This window comes from Fundulus heteroclitus, chromosome 24 (genome assembly GCF_011125445.2).
Source record: "Fundulus heteroclitus isolate FHET01 chromosome 24, MU-UCD_Fhet_4.1, whole genome shotgun sequence".
Classification (NCBI taxonomy): domain Eukaryota; kingdom Metazoa; phylum Chordata; class Actinopteri; order Cyprinodontiformes; family Fundulidae; genus Fundulus; species Fundulus heteroclitus.
This window is the reverse complement of record NC_046384.1, coordinates 1,949,062-1,960,210: the sequence shown is the minus strand read 5'-3', so window position 1 is coordinate 1,960,210 and position 11,149 is coordinate 1,949,062.

Sequence of the window (11,149 nt, the reverse complement as noted above, 5' to 3'; positions counted from 1 at the left end):
GACTATTAACGGCGATATTTATTTTATCGCGCATTAACGCATGTTGCTCACATGCTTTCAGTCAGTGTCATTCAGCATGCGCGCTGACTGCAGCGCGCTGTCACGGCAGCACTCTCCCCCTCCCCCTCCCCTCTCGTACATGGCTCAGCGGCGCCAGCCAATCAGCACACAGGCTCAGCCTGGCCCGCCCACTCAGCTCTCACACAAACTCAACACACAAACAGCTGAGAGAGACCGCAGCAGCGGAAAAACATGAACAGGGGAAGTAGCACCGTTTGGCTTTATTTTAATACCGTAAATGAAATCAAGCTGTATGTTTTGTAAAAAGCCGGTTCATTTCAGTGGAAACACAACAAATTTATCTAAGCACGTGAAAAAAACATGAAAACGTCGAGCCACAGAAACGGAGAGAGGAGATGAAACTTCTGTCATTGCCCCGACAGACCCACAGACGTCTCTGACTGAGGCGTTTCAGTCCTCCATGGAACATCCAGGTAGATCAGTGTTCATCTTCAGCAGCAGTTCATGTTAACTTTCAAAGTAGATATTATCTATCATATGTTACTGGAGCCCACACAGAAAATGTAATTAAGACCTTGAAAGAACCCAGTACATTTATTAAAAAGTGTTATTTAAGATAAGATAACATTAGCTAATCCTTTTTTTATCCCACGACGGGGAAATTTATAGGATTAAAGCAACAGGCAGGTGCACACAGACAAAATTACATAAGGATTGAAATATATAAGAGGTGGATTAGCGAAAAAACACTGAACATAACATTATTGTCATTATTATTATTATTATTATTATTATTATTATTATTATTATTATTATTAAATTGTAATAATAAAATAAAAACCACAAAACCCAAAAGGTCAACAGTTTCATGATACATCAAGCTTAGGGACTGGCTAATATACAGCAGGTCAAAAAAGGCCATATTTTGGCTGATGTGCTGCTGTTTTCTTATGAAGAAAAGATCAACTAGTGCACTAAATTCAATAGATGGGTTGAAAATATCAAGTATAAAATAAGTGCTACAAATGTTACAACACTTTTGTTCATATGGCAGCAGAACATTAAAATAAAAGTGCTCTTTACACTACTTTTGAATTCATTCTTGGAGTTTGCGCATACAATGCGATTAATCATGATTAATCGGGCAAATTATGCGATTAATCGCGATTAAAAATTTTAATCGTTGCCCAGCCCTAATCGATATATATCGATATTGATATGCTGCAGCAAGAGTTCTGATGAAAATCAACAAGAGGGATCATATTTCTCCAATTTTAGCTTCCCTTCATTGACTTCCTGTTAAATCAAGAATAGAATTTAAAATTCTTCTTTTAACGCATAAAGCCCTTAATAATCAAGCTCCATCATATATCAGAGCTCTGAGCTCTGTTATGTTCCTAACAGAGCACTTCGCTCTCAGACTGCAGGTCTGCTGGTGGTTCCTAGAGTCTCTAAAAGTAGAATGGGAGGCAGATCCTTTAGCTATCAGGCTCCTCTCCTGTGGAACCAACTCTCAATTTTGGTCCGTGAGGCAGACACCCTGTCTACTTTTAAGACTAATCTTAAAACGTTCCTTTGTGACAAAGTTTATAACTAGAGTGGCTCATGTTACTCTGAGCTACCTCTATAGTTATGCTGCTATAAGCTTAGGCTACTGGAGGACATCAGGGCCTATTTTTCTAACTCTACTGAGTTCTACTGTTCTTCAATTATGCATTGCTTGTCATAATTTTGCTTTTAACTTTTTGTTCTCTCTCTTTTTTCTTCATAGTAGGAACACCTGGTCTGACGTTCTGTTAACTGTGACATCATCCAGAGAAGACGGCTCACCCGCTACTACCATCTAATGTAGAACAGATTACTGGATCAATGTGTGCTTCTGTGCTTTTTTGTCTCTCTTGTTGTGTCTCTGCTCTGTCTTCTGTAACCCCCAGTCGGTCGAGGCAGATGACTGTTCATACTGAGCCCAGTTCTGCTGGAGGTTTTCCTTCCCATTAATGGGGAGTTTTTCTTCCCACTGTCGCTTCATGCTTGCTCAATATGAGGGATTGCTGCAAAGCCATGGACAATGCAGACAACTCTCCTTGTGGCTCTACGCTTCTCCAGGAGTGAATGCTGCTTGTCAAAACTTTGATGTAATCAACTGGATCCCATATATAGGAAAGTTTTACCAATTTTAATAATCTGACCCAATCTGTATAATATGATTGAACTTGACTTTGTAAAGTGCCTTGAGATGACATGTTTCATGAATTGGCGCTATATAAATAAAATTTAATTGAATATACCTCCTAACCCTTAAGGAACGTTGTTACAGTGCGCCATTACAATTCACAGCGAAGAAGAGCAAATGAGACGAATTTGCGGAACGGCCGACAGGATGTTGGAGGTGCCTTTGTTCCTAAAATTAGACGTTTGGGAACATTTTTTGGTTTCTGTGATTTATTAAATGCATTGAATCAACTGCAACTTTATTTTCCTGTTAATATGTAATTGTTCAATAAATTGAACATAAATATAATATGTAGCTGGTTTTGTCGATTGAATTACTTTGAGCGTTAATTTGAAAGTAATAAATATCGATATTGTAGTCAAATCAAATCAAGCTGAGTTGTGTATCGACAAACTGATAGAATTATTCTTACTATCTTATTTACTATGTTCATATATATTTACTCTTTACTACTAAGACGTTTTAATGTTTTAGATATTAAAGTGTATTTCATGTGGCTGATCTTTCTCTTATCTTTGCAGAAGGCCTGCAGAAAGCAGAGAACTATGTTGTGACTATAATAAGTGTTTTTATGAACTCTATTCAGCCATCTGGAGTGCTTACCTATAACTGTACTGTGTAAACTGCTTGGTATTATCTCCAAGGTCACAGTTGTTTTGCTTCTCCCTACTCCTTAGCTTGACAATGCCTAATAAAAAGAAAGGAGCGGGCGGAGTGCTTTTACCCAGCCCTAGTGGCCATGTTTTTAACAACTGTCAGACAGGGAAAATACATCCGTTTTTGATTATTAAAAAGACTATAAATTTTGAAAATAATGTTTTTTCAACAAACAAAAAAAACATTTTAATATGTTTGGATGGAGAAAACAAACCTTACTTGTAATAAATACACACGATAAAATAAAGAGTTTAAGGAAATGGATATCTAAAAATGAGTGGTTGAAATAAAAAACATGCAGAACCATAAAATATGAAAAAATTATTTTTTATATATATATTTTTTAATTAGGACAATGCACATTCATCAACATGTAAGCTTAAAGCAACAATGTAAATATGCCAGAATTAGCACAAGAGCTAATTTGCATCCACTGTCCTAAGGCAGGTAAGAACAGGGGAAAATAAACAAGACACTACAGGAGAGAACAGAGTGGACACAAACAGATAAGATGCCAATAACATAAAATAACAATAAAATTTGGGTAACAGGCCCAAGGAAACAGATCAATTCACCTGTGAACACACCCCTGGCGGGTCAATCCAGTAAATTTTGTTGAATGTAGAATTACATATTTATAGCTGATAAACTGATAATTTATTGTCTTATTTTTATTGTTTGGTTGCATTAAATGGCACACAATTTTATGTTATTAGCTACTTTTTTGCTCAGTATTTCTTTAATTGAGTCATTGATTTATTTCTGTATACTAAATTATGGCAGGATTGGTCCTCCATAGTAAAACAGCCAGAAGAAAACATGAGACCCTCTTTCTAAACGGTGAATGGACTGAATTTATATAGCTTTCTAGACAAGATAAACCAAAAAGAGTTGTTGGCAGGAACTTTCCCAGGCAGGCATATGGGGTAAGATCACTTCCTAAATAAACTTGTACATAAAAGGATAGTTGTGTCCATATTAGTCAGAAGTTGTGCATAACAAACATTTGTAAACTCATAATAATTTAAATCGCATTCAAAAGATACAACATAGTTTAAATAGTTACAACTTCAATGACTAATAAATACAAATTTCAAGTTTAAATTTGTGCTTTACTCTTTATGAACACAAACAGCAGCGGCTGCTTGAGAATACGGATTTTTTCTTTGAGAATACGAATTCACAACAGTGGTCTGACGTCACGGTTTCCAAGGCTGGTTAATGGAGCACAGAGTGCGAAGATAGGACGCGCATGCGTTCTTCAGACTGACCGTCTCTGAATGCACCGCGGCCGCAGCTTGATTCCAGACAGCGCAGAGAGCACAGTGGTAAGTTAAACACTCCCTTTTCTGCTGCTGTTCTTCTTCTTCAAAAGTATGTTTTCAGATCGTTTAAGGCGAGAACATTATACTTTTAAGCTTCCCTATGTGGCCTGTTCACAGAGTTAGTGCGTAATTTTAATAAGTCCGACGTTGAGCGTCTGTGCCAACTGGTAGGTTTTTTAAGATTGACAGCCTATTTCCTACTTTTATCTTTAAAAAAAATAACATTTAGGATGGTATTAAACATGTGATCACATTGAAATTGTGACCATTTCTGTAAAGAATTAAAATGAAAACATAATTTTTATATATTAGTAACAGTAAAGGGAGTAGGGTTAAGCTACTTTGTTGCACCTACTAACCTTCACAGCATTGTTCATTAAGGAAAAGTTATTTCTGTCTGCCCACCTTTACAGTGATTAATCTATAAATTATGTGCAGTTAGTTCAGTTAATTATTTCAGTGAAATGGTAGAAACACCAGAGAAGGGAAGCCATTTGTTACATTTACTACTATACATTTTACCTTTTCTTTCTTGAGAACTATAATAATCTGCATGTTAACCACATATAGTTTTATGGTGTGAAAAGGTGAGAATTGAAAAAAACAATGATGGTAACATTTGGCATTTTTTATTTACAGGAAGAAACAGAAACAAAATATGTGAGGATAAACACTTCTGTGCCAATCCTCCAAATATTTTTTTAATGAAGGAGACCTGAAACCAGCCTTCAGCCTAAACAGGTCCACCATCGTCCTCCTCCTTCAGCTGCTGCCCATCCAGAAGGTCCATGGATGGCCACAGGAGATAGAGGAGCTGGTGACCCTCTGCTGGCTGGTCTGTGGTGCATCCTATAGGGAAACAGCTTGCCAGTAAGATCTCTTACCTTCTTGTCCTTAAATAGAGCCAGCAATGACACACAATTGATACATAGATTATATTAATTGGATAGAAGATTAAGACATCAGCATATTACCTAAATTACAAGTTAATTTTATATTTGGTACAGGTCAAGTGGAGGCACGCTACAACAGGCACCACGCCAAGGCTGATTAACATCATTGAGCGCGCCTTTGGTGGTCTGAAGACACGGTGGCGTTCCATCTTCTTAAGGGTGCTGGAGGTCTGCCCGACGTTTTCCCCAAAAGTAATCGCTGCCTGCTGCATCCTCCACAATATTAGTATAGAGGCAGGGGACCAGCTGGACGTGGAGGATGAGGAGGTGGACCCAGAGGAGGATGAGGAGGTGGACCCAGAGGAGGATGACCATCTGGCGGTTGAAGACAGGAAGCTGCTCCAGCTGGCTGCATGTTTAAGTGAACCTGACTACACCTGACCTAATGTAGATCAGTTCTAGTCATGTTCACATGCTGCTTCATTTCATTTTTTCACCACCTGTAAAAATACATAAAATAATCAGTAAATTAATTTCCATTCCAACTATTTTTAATTGTAAGTTTATAGGTGTTGTCTATTTGTATAAGATGTTAATATAAGTTATTTCTTTGTTTTAAACCACGTTAGTAACTTAATTTGTTGAATATGTTACACCTTCATTCTGTTCCAAAGTTAAAACATTTGTCTAAAATAAATATCTATTTTTTTCATATATTGTTACTATTGTTTTCTTTCCCTCTTTCTTCTCTCAATTCTTTGTGTCCTCACTCAGAGGAACTCACTTAGATAGGAAAAACATTTATAGAATTTATTTATTTATAGATTTTATATTAGGGCTGGACGATATAAAAAAAGCATATTGATAAAAAAATGCATATTGATCGATAGATAATTATCAAAAAGATTTAAAACCTGGCTCTTATAATTTTGATAAATGACTTACTTTCAATATATCACACACAAACTCAATCACTATTAAATTCTTATTTAATCAACATTTTTAACCAGAGCTGATTTTTTTTTATGAAAAATGACTCAACTTAAGAGACCTGGGTGATGTTATTAAATACTGACAAAGAATAAACTAAAGTGACCAGCGCTGTTAGAGAAAAACTTGCAGCCCGGAACTTTATATCGTGGATCAAGAGTAGCGAGTAGTTGTTTGAAGCCAGGTTTTTCAGCTGCAGAGAACAGCAGCAGCATGTCCATCACTATGAAGCACGTTACTGCATGCGTGATGTCCTTATGCCGCTTGGACGCTTTGTCATTTTATCACAAAGAACGCAGCCCAGCAGCTGCTGTACCTGCTTTGTTTTGGAAGAAGTTCCAGAAGATTCCTAAGAAGACCCGCAGCAGCGCAGGGCTAAAACAGCTCGCGCTGCTGCAGGTGTGAGCAGCTTACGTGATTAAACAAGTTGGTTGCGTTACCAGACTTTGTTTTTACCGGTTCCTTGCAAGTTTTACAAATCACTGTGGTTTATTTCAGTCAGGCTGGCGAACTAGTAAAACCCCGTTTTGGGACAATTTCCTCCGCCGCTCCTTGCTGCGACATATCCACGTGCTCTGTGATGTGGTTTTAGAGGGCGGAGCTTTGTGACGGCGTGCCTGGGTCCGCGATTACGATTGGTTGAGAGGAAGCAGTGACTGTAGCATCAACTAATATGATAGGCTAAGAGGAAGGAAGGAAAACTGTTTCTATAACCAACTTTTATCGACCCTTTTTTCCCCTTATTGTGCCACACGTCTTTCGATTGATATATATATTGTTATTAAATTATCGTCCAGCCCTATTTTATATGCTGCTGTCATCCTTGGGAGACATTTACAATTTATTCCAGCAATTATTGAGTTAATAAAGCAACACGCGTCAGCCTGATAAACACAAAACAAATAAATCAGACTCTTTTTAAATTACGCACCAACTCTGTAAATAGGGAAGCTTAAAAGTATATTGTTCTCGCCTCAAACGATCTGAAAACGTACTTTTGTATAACAGCAGCAGCAGAAAAGGGAATGTTTAACTTACCACTGTGATCTCTGCGCTGTCTTCTTCTTCTTCTTCTTCTCTTTTTTAATGGCGGTTGGCAAACAACTTATAGGTGCATTACCGCCACCTTCTAGAATGGAGTATGGATCAGACACTCTGCGCTGTCTGGAATGAATCTGCAGCCGCGGTGCATTCAGAGACGGTCAGTCTGAAGAGCGCATGCGCGGCTCCTATCTTCGCACTCTGTGCTCCATTAACCAGCCTTGGAAACCGTGACGTCAGACCACTGTTGTGAATTCGTATTCTCAAAGAAAAAATCCGTATTCTCAAGCAGCCGCTGCTGTTTGTGTTCATAAAGAGTAAAGCACAAATTTAAACTTGAAATTTGTGTTTATTAGTTATTGAAGTTGTAACTATTTAAACTGTATGTTGTATCTTTTGAATGCGATTTAATTTATTATGAGTTTACAAATGTTTGTTATGCACAACTTCTGACTAATATGGACACAACTATCCTTTTATGTACAAGTCTATATTGGAAGTGACCTTACCTCATACAGGCAGACCATGCTAGCTACATGCTAACCTAGCATTAGCACCTCCAGTGCAGAGCTGCAGGTTTAGCCAGTTTTCTGGAGGAAACCCTGCAACGAGTTGTGATGAAGAGGAGGAATCCATGAGCTGCTGAAAACGGCTCCTAAACTTTAGCTCCATCCACACAGTTAGCATGAAGAAGGAAATCTCCAAACCTGATGGGTGCAGCAGAACTCTGGGCTGGAAAACATCCCCCATCATTGGTGTCTCCTCTGCTGCGTCCTGCCGCTCTTTGAGCTCCTGCTTCCCTCCAGTTTCTCCGCTGTGCCTCCAGCTGCTGGACTTCTTTCCAGACTTCATCACCTGCAGCAGCTGCTGCTCTCTTTCAGCCTCACCAACACTCCTGATTCTGGCCTCACAGCAAAACCAGAGCTTCAAGCCAGCCCTCACTGTTTGTTTTTTATTGATCACGCAAACACCATGGATTACGGTAGTCACGCTGGCTTGGACCTTTCAAAATAAAAGCCATAGTGAAGTCAGTTTATATTATTGCCGCTGTGTTCTAAAAAATATAAATGTTTTTTCCAGTGAATATGGATATATGAGAATTATTTTAATGTTACTATATTTAAAATTTCATTAACATTTTCCTATTATGAAATTCCACATCAAATCTTGATGACCTTTGGTGAGCAACACCTGAGGTGTTCTATTGTCATCCTAAAGGGAAAGTATTCACTGAAAACAGTTATGATTTAATAACCAAGGAGACTTGGGTTACCAAGTCTACCCTGTTACGGTAGTCCCGCTGTCTTGGACCTTTCAAAGTAAAATCCATAGTGAAGTCAGTTTATATTCTTACCGCTGTTCTAAAAAATATTTTTTTATGTCCTCCAGTGAATATGAATATGTGATAAGTATTTTAATGTCATTGTATTTTACATTTTAGTGACATTTTGTTATTTTGAAAATCCACATCAGATTTTGATGACCTGTAGTGAGAAGCATCTAGGGGAGTTCTACGTTCTACGATTTCAAGTGAAATCATAGACTGGACACAAAGAGTTTTGTAGCTATATTGACCACACCTTAGGTAAAAATTGCCAAATTTAGAGCTTTTCAGGGACTTTAGTTTTGAAATTCCACATCAGATATTGATGATATTTGGTGAGTAACACCTGAAGGTGTTCTATTGTCATCCTAAAGGGAAATTATTCACTGAAAACAATTACAATTTAATAACCATGGAGACTAGGGTTAAATAAATGGGCTTTCTGAAATAAGGAGTGTCCAGTTGACTATGTGAATCAGTGACTAAAACAATCAGGAAAAAAAAACATTTAATCATTCTCATCTATCCAGATTCACATGAGGACATGATATTTTTTAACCAAGGGGTAAGAATAACTTACGTTAACGAACGTTAAAATGTCGCTTTTATCTTGAAAGGTGCAACCCAGCGTTGCTACCGTAATTCATGGTGGGTGTGTGGCCTGTTAAAAAAAAAAAAAAAAAGAAAAGAAAAAAAAAGGGCTCCCTTGACTTCAGTAAACAAGAACAAGGAACCCGGAAAGATCAACGCGGCTGCACGTTTTTTTTTTGTAATAACTTTATTTACGATTAAACAAACAAGTTAACAATGTACACAGATTGAAGATATAACCATAGACATAATTTAATGGTAGACCCCACATTGAATGTCGTGGCGCAGAAATTACGGCCGCCATCTTGGGGCGGTCGACCTGCTACCCTAACCTGCTGGTTTAAGGTGATCAGACGAAGGATGAATCAGCACTGCGCGGCGCATTTTTGTTTGAATCAACGAACTACTGACATCAGGGCTCGAGGAAAAACGTTTCATAATTAAGCTGAACAGATATTGTTTGTATTTTTGATTAGAATGTTATGTTTCAGGATTTTTGTCCACCAACAAAATTCAGGCTTGCTGTAGGAGCAATTTCTCTAATTTTGTTCTGTTTTAGTTTTTAGATTATTTGGTTCATTTTGTTTTATTTTCTTATTTGTTGTTTAAGTTTAGTTGTTCAGAAAATTATTTGCAATTTTCTTGTTTAATTAGTTAATTGATTTTGTTTGGGTCTTGGGTGTGTCACATATATGCATATACTTTATTTATCTCAGGATGAACATGGGGATCATATGGTTTTTTACCAGTCCTTCAGTCCTAGTTAGTTCACCTTTAAATCTTGAGTTTTTTTGTTTTCATGGACAAGTAGTCACTACAACTGCTAATGTTTGGTGCTGGTGTTGTGCCAAACGAGTTATTCCTGACAAAATAGGCTAATTTAAATAATAATAATATAATAAAAAACAATAATTTAAAACATTATTACTAACAAGCACAATGAGTGTTAGAATGGCTGAGATGAACATTTTGGTTGAAATTAGGCATCCTTGTCCTGGCATACATGAAATTTGGGGGACATACCAGTAAAAAAGAAAACTGAATTCTAGATATTATTATAAAACATCCAGATCATTTCACAAAAGTTTTCCCCCAAAGCCTAAAAAGTCAAGTATTTCCAGTAAAAGCATGTGTTTAATGGTGTCAAATGACATGTTAAAGCCAAGTTCCTGTTATCAAGCTGATCTAGAATCAGTGTAGAGTTATTTTGGATGCTTTCAGCCAGGGAAAATAATTCAGGCCATGCCCACAAAGAACCTGCAGGTGTAGCTTTAGCAGCACTACCACTATACTGAACCGAAACTACTTTCTTGTAGATTTTTAAATTTACTAATTGACTGTTTAATGCATTGGCTATCTTCAATTCAATACAATTTTATTTATATAGCGACAATTCATGAAACATGTCATCTCGAGGCACTTTACAAAGTCAAGTTCAATCATATTATACAGATTGGGTCAGATTATACAGATTGGTCAAAAATGTCCTATATAAGGAAACCAGTTGATTGCATCAAAGTCCCGACAAGCAGCATTCACTCCTGGAGAAGCGTAGAGCCACAGGAAGAGTCGTCTGCATTGTACATGGCTTTGCTGCAATCCCTCATACTGAGCAAGCATGAAGCGACAGTGGGAAGAAAAACTCCCCATTAACGGGAAGGAAAAAACCTCCGGCAGAACCGGGCTCAGTATGAACAGTCATCTGCCTCGACCAACTGGGGTTACAGAAGACAGAACAGAGACACAACAAGAGAAACAAAAAAGCACAGAAGCACACATTGATCTAGTAATCTGTTCTACATTAGATGGTAGTAGCAGGTGATCTGTCTTCTCTGGATGATGTCACAGTTAACAGAACGCCAGACCAGGTGTACCTTCTATGAAGAAAAAAAAGAGTTAAAAAAAGTCAACTCTTTTCTTTGTTTTCTTTGTTATTCACATAACAAAGAAACTCAATATTTGTTTTAGGATTTATAACTTGACTTTATGCAGGGTACACTAGATCTGAATTCAAGAACATTTTAGCATTTCGTCTCCACTGGCTCTTTGTTAACCATATTTAAACATTTTCTTG